Raw genomic sequence first — 10,503 nt, 5'->3', positions numbered from 1 at the left:
AAAAAAAAAAAAAAAAAAAAAAAAAAGAAAAGAAAAGAAAAAAAAAGCACACAAAAAGTGTTTAGGATAACTTAGTGTATTTTAATATCAAAAGTAGCTATCTGCCGAAAGAAGAGAAAAGAACATGGCTGTCCACACTGTTTTATGTGGATTAACTGTTAGCTCCAAGACTGAACTGTTGTTATACAAGAGCAAACATACCGAGAAATTAAAAAACAAAAACAAACAAGTACTGATTTTTTAAACAGAATCATCCTTTCTAGTCAACGGTTTTAGCAACATAATTATGAAAGGCCATATTCATATGTCTTAGAGCCAAGCAAAAACAACTCTAAGATCTCTATGCCCATAAGTTGTAAAATGGATAAATTGTAGTGTATTCATACATTGTAATATTAAACAGCAACAAAAAAATGAATAAACTAATGCTACCAGCAACAACATGTATATAGCTCACAAATATTAAGGGCAAGAACCAGACACATGGGAGTACACACTGGGCAGTTGGATTTACATAAAGTTCAAAAACAGGTACAACTAATCCAAGCAATTAGAAAGAAGGGGCTGGGAACAGTAACTGGGAAGGCCCTTAAAGGGAACTTCTAGGATTCTGGTCTACATATCACTGGTTACACAGCTATGTATACTTTGTGAAAAGTCATCAAACTGTATACCAATGACTTGTGCACTTCAATTTAAAATTTTAATTTAAAAAATATTAATAAAATTCTATAATTTAACTATAAAATTACATCTATAGCCCATATACATATAAAATGCAGATTTTCTAATTCAAATGACCATTGCTTATTTAAATGACCTGTATATACTACCACACCTACTGCTCCAACTCTACTTTTCTCCCACTTAAAAAAAAAGAAGAAAAGTAAAATGGTGCATGCCTGTAATCCCAGAGGTTTGGGAAACTAGGGCAGGAGAATCACAAGTTCAAAGCTAGCCTCAGCAACTTAGTGAGGCCCTGTCTCAAAACAAAAATAAAAAGGGCTAGGGATGGGCTGGTGTTGTAGCTCAGCAGTAGAGTGCTTGCCTGGCATATATTCGGCATTGGGTTCAATCCTCAGCACCACATAAAAATAAATAAATAATAAAAGGGTTGGGGACGTGGCTCAGTGGTTGAGTACCCCCTCAAACTCTTGGCACCAAATAAATAAGAAAAAGAAAAAAGAAAAAAACTTGAAGAAAACAAATGAAGTCACAGCTTATCTCTTTAACTGGGCCTAAAATACTAACATTTGAGAAGTAATCATAATCAGACTCTTAAAAATGCACATGTCTTTCAGAGGATTAGGAGGTTACCAGTCATTCATATGCAAATGTGAATAGTTCAATGGCTACTTTTAACATACACCCAACCTTAATATTAAAAAAAGAAAAGTGATTTCACTATTTCCTTTACTATAAGATCATTTTATGAAAAATACTAAATTTCAAAATATAGTGCCATACCTCTCTTCCCATTTCTTTCAAACAAGTTATCTTTGATCTTTCCTTGCTGCCATGATATAACTTGGAAAGACTCCTACTTTTCAATTTGAAACTTCATTCACTTTTAATTCTCCTGAAAGCCTATTTTTTTTCAAAAAAAAAAAAAAAAAGATGCATTAATTGTGTAAGAAACAATTACGACTGACATATATACACCAATCCCACCTATTTCAAAGTTATATGCTCTTCCTTTACACCCTAAACCCTTCCTCTTCAGTGTTATATAAAACCATGTATTCATATGTATTTGTGTATACACACAATGTTATAAAACAATGGATACAAGATACAAAAACCAATGGTTGAGTACAGAAAAAGAATTCTCACTCAAAACTAGAATACTTGCAAGAAAGCACCTAAACCCAAGTAGAACTGGCAAATCAGCAAAGACTAATCTGATTCAAGTCAGATGACTATGTTATGGTACTAAAGAAATCAATGCTAATGGTTGAGCCTACATAGTAGCCAGTTAATTCCACATTAAAGAAAAAATTTCAACAATGATTTTGCCAGGACCCAACTCAGCCATTTGGAAAATGAATTTTCTTGTTCATTATAGAGGTATATAGCTAAACTGAGATTATCATCATTACCAGAAAAGTAATTTAAAGTACAGATTCTTAATCCATATCCAACCTTCAAATAATTTCTAAACTTGAGAAAACAAAAACCTCTTTACAAAATTGATGAGTGCCACTTTTCTCTTATGAGACAAGGAAGTATTATTCCTTAATAGTTTTTAATATTTAGTCACCAGATAGGAAAATTGCTTTTAATAATTTACCTCTTTTTTGAACATAATTCCACAATTATGTTAAAAGAGCAAAACATTTAACAGTTGGATTTCTAGAAATTGGGAGAATAAGCAATAAACATATAGAACTTACACTTGCTTTAACATACTCTTACTTGAAATGTTTTAAAATAAAATTAATGTTTTTCAAAGTAAAGTTAATAATTTTGATATTTGCTTAAAGCCAAAATAAATTAACATAAAGGAAATTAGTTTCATTTCTTTACTTTCTAAGGATTAAATTTAAACATACATCTTATGCTAACCAAACATATAAAAACTCTAAGCTACACATACAATACGCTAAACTCTGGTAAAGGAAGGATATTTAGTCCACAAACCAGTCAAAATTACTAATGAAATCTAACACTATTATTTAACTTACATTTTCCCTTCCTTAAATAGTCCATCTGTAGCCATGAGCTAAAATGACTTAACACCCTTTATTCATAACTTATGAGTAATTCAGGGGAAATCAACCCTTCTTTGTACAATAAGTGCTTAGTGATCTCATCAAGGCACTGGAAGAAAAAGCATGCTGATCAATCAGTGTAGGCTCTTGAGACAAATTTACATGAGAGGCAAAACTATGATAAGAAGGTTACTTGGAAAATGTGAACTCAGATGATTCAACAATTAATGGCATCAAACTAATGTTATCTTTTTCCAAGTGATAGATGGGATAGGACAGAAGACAGACATGCTGTAAGGGCAAGGTACTCCCTCCTCTTAAAGTAGTGGAAACAGATTACCAAATGTGTTTTGCTAGCTCAACTTGTTTATGGAGTGACTGGGTGATCAAAATCAAATTTTGAAAAATTTTCCAGCTACTTCCTAAGGATCTTACTGCTAGGTAACTAGGATACTCAGTTTCCTAATTTGTTAAAAAACAAAAAATAAAACAATGAGCTGGGGCTGGAACTATATAGCATGTAACAGAGTGCTTGCTAGTATATATGAGGCACTAAGTTAGATCCCCAGCACCACATTAAAAATAAATATATAAAATAAAGGCATTCTGTCCATACACAACTACATTGAAAGAAAAATGAGCTGGGCACAGTGTTACACACCTGTAATCCCACTGGCTCAGGAGACTGAGGCCAAGAGAATGGCAAAATCAAAGCCAGCCTCAGCAACTTAGCCAGATGCTAAGCAACTTATTAAGACCTTGTCTCAAAATAAAAACGTAAAACAGGTTGGGGATGTTGCTGAGTGGTTAAGCGCCTTTGGGTTCAATCCCCAGTACCCCCCCCCCCAAAAAAAGGAATGACAACATCTACTTTACAGACTTGCTGAAAGGGTTAAATGACACAACTGTGACTACCTGGAATAGACTCTAGCACAGAGCAGAAACAGTTAAATGTTTATTATCCCAAATACCTATTTTTGTTTTCTTATTCTTCTGTGAAAGAATATTTTAATTCATTAGATATAAGACTACTTATTTACAATTACAAATCAGTCTAAGTTTATACCAAATCATCTAGATATTACATTTTGGAATATACCAGAAACACAACACATTTTGTCTCTTGGGTTTAATTTTATATACAGTTGATCCAAAACCTCATTATTTCAAGAGCTGTCATTTTCTGAATATTTATCATGTGCTAGGTGCTTTACTATCTTTTATCTGTACAATTATTCTAAGGCAAGTCTTATCCCAATTTTAAAGATTAGAAACACAGAGAGGTTAAGACTGCCTACCCAATGTCAAGCAGGTAATTAGCTCAGATCTCTGTGTATCATACTACCCAATTGTCTCATTCCTTGTATTTTGTGTCTTCATAATTTATTTTCAGAGGGTAACAACTAAATTTGGAGGGAAACGGTACCTTGTCAAGAAACTCATATACTAACCAGAGTTATTTGGAAAATAATAATGCAACTCAAATAGCAAATAAATTAATGAGATGGAAAGTCGAAAACAGAATAATGCTTCAGAGATAGGAGACAAGATAAACACACAAAAAAGAGTAACTTGTTAGTTAAAAATAAATAGGGGGGCTGGGGTTGTGGATCAGCAGAATGATCGCCTAACACATGCAAGGCACTGGGTTTGATCCTCAGCACCACATAAAAATACATACATAAAATAAAGATATTGTGTCTACCTACAACTAAAATTTTTTTAAAAAAATAAATAGGGAGGCAAAAAGAGATCTCATATTAAAAATAACTCATTTGTATACCAGTTATTTTTAGAGTTAAAATATACATAAGAAAAATTAAAAGTTGAGAAAACATATCTGGTCCGGTTCTCTGTATCCATGGGTTTCATACATTAGAATTCAACCAGTCATGGATTGAAAATATTGAGTAAAAAAAAGTTTATACTGAACATGTACAAAACTTTTTCCCTGTCATTATTCTCTAAACAATATATGTAGTAACAACTATTTACATAGCATTTACATAGTATTGGGTATTACAAGTAATCTAGAGATGATTTGCAGCATATGAGAAGATATGCAGAGGTTATATGCAAATTCTGTACCATGTCATTTTATGTAATGGACTTGAGTGTCTGCAGATTTTGGTGAGTATGTGTGTGTTCTACAATCAATCCCCCAAGGATACTAATGATTATACTCACTATTCTTGAATTCTGCCAAATCTAAGTGGGTTGATAAGAGGGGGAAAGGGAGACCTAAGAAGTCAGGATATACTGGTGGTTGTTGCCTTACCTGAGAGTTCTCTTAAGCTGGTTAGCCTTGCTGTGGGTTTGCCAGAATTTCAAGTAAAGAGAAAAGCAGTACTAGGACAGCCTTTAGGCCTGATCAGAGGAACTTCAACATTAACACTGATAGTACCCAATTTGTATCCTTCAAATTATTTCTATGCTCTGAAAAACAGGCTCTCTTTTGCTGAAAAAATAAAAAAAATTAAATACACTTCTCTCACAGGACACATTCTGAAGATTAAGCCACCAGATGGGAGAGTAGTGCCCCACAGAACTTAATTCCTAAACAGGGAAAATCATGTTTCTTGTCCAGAACTACTCTATTAAGGTTGCACAGGTGATTTTATGAGCAGTGTAAGAACCTAAAAGTAAAGTATCATAAGCTAGTACAATTCCATGGAAGGTATTAACTAGGCTACCTGTTTAAAAGACCAACAAGTATACTAGCTATTCACATAATATGAATATGTAGCTCCATCAGAAATATTTTATGCAATGCTATATGTTCTGAAAGAAATTCTAGAATTCCATGGTCATAGGTGAGATTTTTTTATCCCACAAATATAGGACATAGACTGATTTACTCTATAATTGTTTCAGACTACAAGTTTATAGCCAAATCTATTAATATATGACATTTGCCAAATTTCTCAAACTACATCACTAAATTTTCAGCACTTCAAACAGTCCTATGCTTTCCCAGTAACTAGAGAAAAAAATTTTACACCTATTTTCAAAATCTTCCATGCAAAGATTATTTTCAGAACTCAAATTTTATTTTTTATTAAAACATAAAGAATGAAAAACTAATAATAGTGACTGCATCCAGGTAGAAGAATTTAATAGTTTGCTCAGCAACTCAGTGAGGACCTAAGCAACTCACTGAAACCCTGTCTTCGTTTTGTTTTTTTTTTTTGGTACTGGGGACTGAACCTAAGGGTGCTTAATCACTGAGCCACATCTCCAGCCCTTTTTATTTTTTATTTTGAGACAGGGTCTCACTAAATTGCTTATGTCCTCAATAAGTCACCGAGGTTGGTCTTGAACTCTTAATCCTCCTGACTTAGCTTCCTGAATCACTGGGATTACAGGTGTATGCCACCATGCCAGGCACTATGAGACCCTGTCTTAAAAAGGGCTTGGAATAAAATGTCTCTGGATTTAATCCCTAGTCCCCCATCCAAAAAAAAAAAAAGAATTTAATAACTGTAGGCAGATAAAAGAAAGGGACTTTCAAATTTTAAACTATATACATTTATAATCTATTCAAAGAAATTAATTTTAACTAAAAACTACTGATTACTACATAGCAGTTCAGCACACTTTTAAGTTTGCCCATACTTCTAAGGAAAAAAATTTTAAAAACAGATTCCAAGGATAAAGAAGTTAAACTGAGAACAGGTGGCAAAAGCTAAATCCTTCTAGAATTTTAAAACATCACAAGGGTACATAAACAAAAGAAATAAAATCATTGTTAAAAAGTCATCTATACTCCCATGTTTACTGCAGCACTATTCACAATAGCCAAGAAATGGAAACAATCTTAAGTGTCCATTAACTGATGAATCGATAGAGAATATGCTACACACACACACACACACACACACACACACACACACACACACGAATACTATCCAGTCATTAAAAAGCATGAAATTCTGTCATTTCTTTAGCAACATGGATGGAACTGGACATCATTATGTTAAGTGAAACAGACCAGGCACAGAAAGAAAAATACTACATGATCTCAATCATATGTGGAATCTACAAAGGTTGATCTCATAGAAGTTGAGAGTAGAACAGTAATTACTAGAAGCTGAGCAGATTTGAGGGAAGGAAAAAAGAAAAGGTTGGTTAATGGTACTAAGACACAGAAAAGAGAAATGAGTTCTGGTATTCTACTGCATAGTAGGGTGACTACAAATGACAACAATGCCTTACATACTCCAAAAAGGCTAGAAAAAAGGAGTGTCAATGTTTTCACCACAGAGAAATGATAAATATTCGAGGAGACAGATAGCACTTACCCTAACTTGAACAATACATGATGTAAACATGTATTGAAAAAAAAAAATCACATGGGATCCCATAAATATGTACAATTTTCATGTATCAAAAATACAAAATAAGCCAGGCATGGTGGCTAAGGCTGTGCTTGTAATCCCAGCAGCTTGGATGGCCGAGGCAGGAGGAACTCTAGTTCAAAGCCAGCCTCAGCAACTTTGGGAGGCACTAAGCAACTCAGTGAGCCCCCCCACCCCAAAAAATAAAAATTTTTAAACTGGGTGGAGCTTGGAATGTGGCTCAGTGGTTAAGCCCCCCTGGGTTAATCTCCAGTACCAAAAATATATTTGTGTGTGTGTATGTATGTATGTGTATGTGTGTGTGTGTGTGTATATATATATGTGTGTGTGTGTGTGTGTGTGTGTATATATATATATATAATATACAAATATTATAGACCCAATACCACACTACTTTCAGTTTCATTAACTGATGGAATATATTACCAAATTGTGACCATATGGAACACAAACTATTTTCTACTAGTTTAAAGTGGTGTGAAATCTGAAACTCAGAAACTTTTTTTTTTCTTGTGGTGCTGGCAACGATTGAACCCAGGGCCTCATGCATGATAGGCAAGTGGTTTACCACTGAGCTATATCTCCAGCCCCCCAAACTCAGGAATTTTAAGTCTAAGAAGGCTAATGAGCAGTATTCAGTCTTAAGACAACAAACAGACCACTTAAGATAGCATGAATGAAGACAACATTCCATGAAATACCCGGGCCAGTATTTAGTTTCTTTCTCTTCAAACACTGGTATTACATGTAAGAGAAAGTCTGTGTGTGTGCAACATAAATATGTTATGTATATGTAAATATATTTAAAAGTGTTATCAAGTTTTTATTCCAGTTAACCTGTGGGTGAGAAAGCAGCTAAAAACTAGGGTGCTAAAATTTTTCTTTGAAAGCCTAAAGCACATGATTTTAAATATATTGAACTAACCTTAAAACAGTGAGTCTCATTTTGATTTCCTACCGGAAAGTTGGCTGGTCCACTATTATGTAATTCTATCCAAGACTAACGCAAGAGTTACATGCTCACCAAGAGTTAGTAAAAGGTTTGGGGAGGCGGGGGCGGGGGGGCACACACTTGTTTTAGTTTTAGTTCCTTAATAACCTTATCAAATTAAATCCAGCATATTCTTAAACAAATACCAATAACAAAACCTCTTTTCCAAACTAGAAGTAGTGATACTCTTTATGTTCCATAAAACTTAAGATAATGTTCTTCTTAGCTAACTTTTGAACATTATGTGACTTTCCTATTTTAAAAATGTAATCAAAATGCCAATTTTTCAAAAAATGGTCTATTTTAACTAAGTCCTGCAAAACTTTGATTATTTTAGTCTTTTAATTTTTCTTAATGTTTAATTCATTTTGAGGCCATTTATTTTCTCTTTGAGAGACTATTTTCCCTGAAGGCTAATCAGCAAGTTCTTTTCCCCTCAGTGCCAACACTGAACCTCCAGAATCTCCTGGCTGCAGCAAGGGAACAATCCTACAGTACAATTTAATTTACCACTTGGTTACGTACATACTGAAATTCTGATTCATGAACATCATTTGTCAGTTTATGAATATCAATTAAAAAGAAAAGAAAACTACCACTAATTTGTTACTATCAACAACCAAGTCACTTTACTTCCAATTTAAGTACAGAGTTCAGTAGCTAATAATTTTGAAGAAAATTGTCCCAAAATCACCTGAACCAGGTTTGAAATTACACACAAACTGCAAAATGGAGATGCAGAATAAACATCTAAAAAATACACAACTGGAGTAAATTAAGTTTGGCTGAAATATTTTGATTCAGTGCTCATGTTATTAACAAATCACATATTGAAAAAGCTTACTGTAGTAGCAGAATCCTTAATATTAAATGCTAGCATTTCAATTTTGTCATTGTTTTCTCAAAAACACTTTAATATATGATCATACATAATAGTAATTCTGGAAAGAGACTTGAATATTTGAATGGAATACCAGAAGAACTCTGATACATGTGAAAGGAAATAATGAGACTCAAAATTTTTAAATATGCCAAGAAACTAGTAAACGCATCAAAGAATCATTAAAACATATTTACCAATTATGTTGCACAAGACTTCTAACTGGCTTGAAACATCTTTCAAGCAACATATAGCAAACTGTTTTCTCAAAGACTATCTGTAACAGTGACTACAGTAAAACCTATAAACTATTTTTCAGATTAACATCTTCACTGGTTAAATATTTGGATCAAAACAATGAAACAGTTTTTAAGGAAAGAATGTATAATTTTAAAAATGCCTTTAATTCTCTTCACCAACGGGGATGTGACAACCAACGCAAGTGAAATTAACCTTAATCCGGCAACTAAAACAGGCAAAATGTCTCCTAACAATTCTCCTCCTTAAAACAACAACCATACACAAAAAATACGGTATTGACCTCCACCCCACTGCAAGCAGCTAATTAATAAAGAGAATAGTTGTGTTTAGAGATCCAGGTGCAACACCTCTATTTCACAAACCTCCCAAAATAATCATATCATCCAAGTAAAGCTGAACATTATTTTTGCTAAAGCAGGAATCCAACCCCGGGGAGCCTCAGCCCTTAGACAATGGTGGTTACCAGACAGTGCTGCACAGTTGGGTCCAAATGACACATTTCACTAGGCCTTGGTCACAACACACACGCGAGCGCCCGCGCGCGCCCGCCCACACATACACACACACACACACACACACTCCCAAGAGGCCGGTTCTATGGAAGGGGTGTTCAAACCCCACTAGGAGATGGAGGGGAGCACCGCGGCGTGGAAGGGGAGCGAGGGGAGAAAAATCGAGGGGGTGCCGACAGAGCGGAAGGGTAACTGCACAGCACACGAGGGAGGGGGTGGAAATGGCCGATGGATTCTATATTTATTTATCTAAAGGACTCGATTTAACGGGTCTTTCCCAGAGGTTCTATAACTAAAGACAAACTACGCAGCAAACATCGTGGGGTTGGAAGAGGAGTCGCTGCTCCCCCTACCCCGTGACCGGGGGTGGGGGTGGGCCGGGAGAAACAAGTTCCCTGGCCAACACCACGGACCACTCGGATCCCCTCTCCCCCTCCTCCACAGGAAGGGGGAGGCGAAGAGAGAGAAAAGGGGAAAACAAGTTCCCCAGCCAACCCCACCGCCCCATCACTCCCAGCCATTCCCCCCACCTACCAACAGAAAGGGGGAGATCGGACCGTGGAAGGCGGCAGAAAAGGGGGAAATCCCACCCTTAGCCTTTCCTCCAGCCACCTACAGACTCCCACGGGGTCCGCAGACGAGGCGAGAAGCCCCAGGGAGGGGTGGGGGTGGAGGGTGCCGAGCCCCCGAAACCAAACAAAGCGCGGCCTGAGCAAGAGCCCAGGAGAGTCAGAAAGCCGCGGCTTTTCCTGACGGCCCGGCCAGGCCCGGGCTGACACTGCGGCACCAC

At 35.8% G+C, this 10,503-nt stretch overlaps 1 protein-coding gene across 3 annotated transcripts in view; it reads right to left on the bottom strand.

Annotated features, from left to right (window-relative positions):
• Fbxo11 (F-box protein 11) overlaps nucleotides 1–10,434 on the bottom strand; it is an 80,803-nt gene extending 70,369 nt beyond the window's left edge. Inside the window, exon 1 of one of the 3 annotated variants that reach the window (XM_048804420.1) lies at nucleotides 10,248–10,434. The gene's annotated coding sequence lies outside the window, so the exon portion shown is untranslated. Of the gene's footprint in view, nucleotides 1–1,467; nucleotides 2,407–10,247 lie in introns of those variants that run through there. The other 2 variants (XM_015479687.2, XM_048804419.1) reach the window with 2 other exon arrangements.
• Nucleotides 10,435–10,503: the final 69 nt, after the last annotated feature.

This window comes from Marmota marmota, unplaced genomic scaffold (genome assembly GCF_001458135.2).
Source record: "Marmota marmota marmota unplaced genomic scaffold, marMar, whole genome shotgun sequence".
Taxonomy (NCBI): Eukaryota; Metazoa; Chordata; class Mammalia; order Rodentia; family Sciuridae; genus Marmota; species Marmota marmota.
Note: the sequence above shows the minus strand (reverse complement) of the source record. Positions and strands in the feature narration are given on the sequence as shown.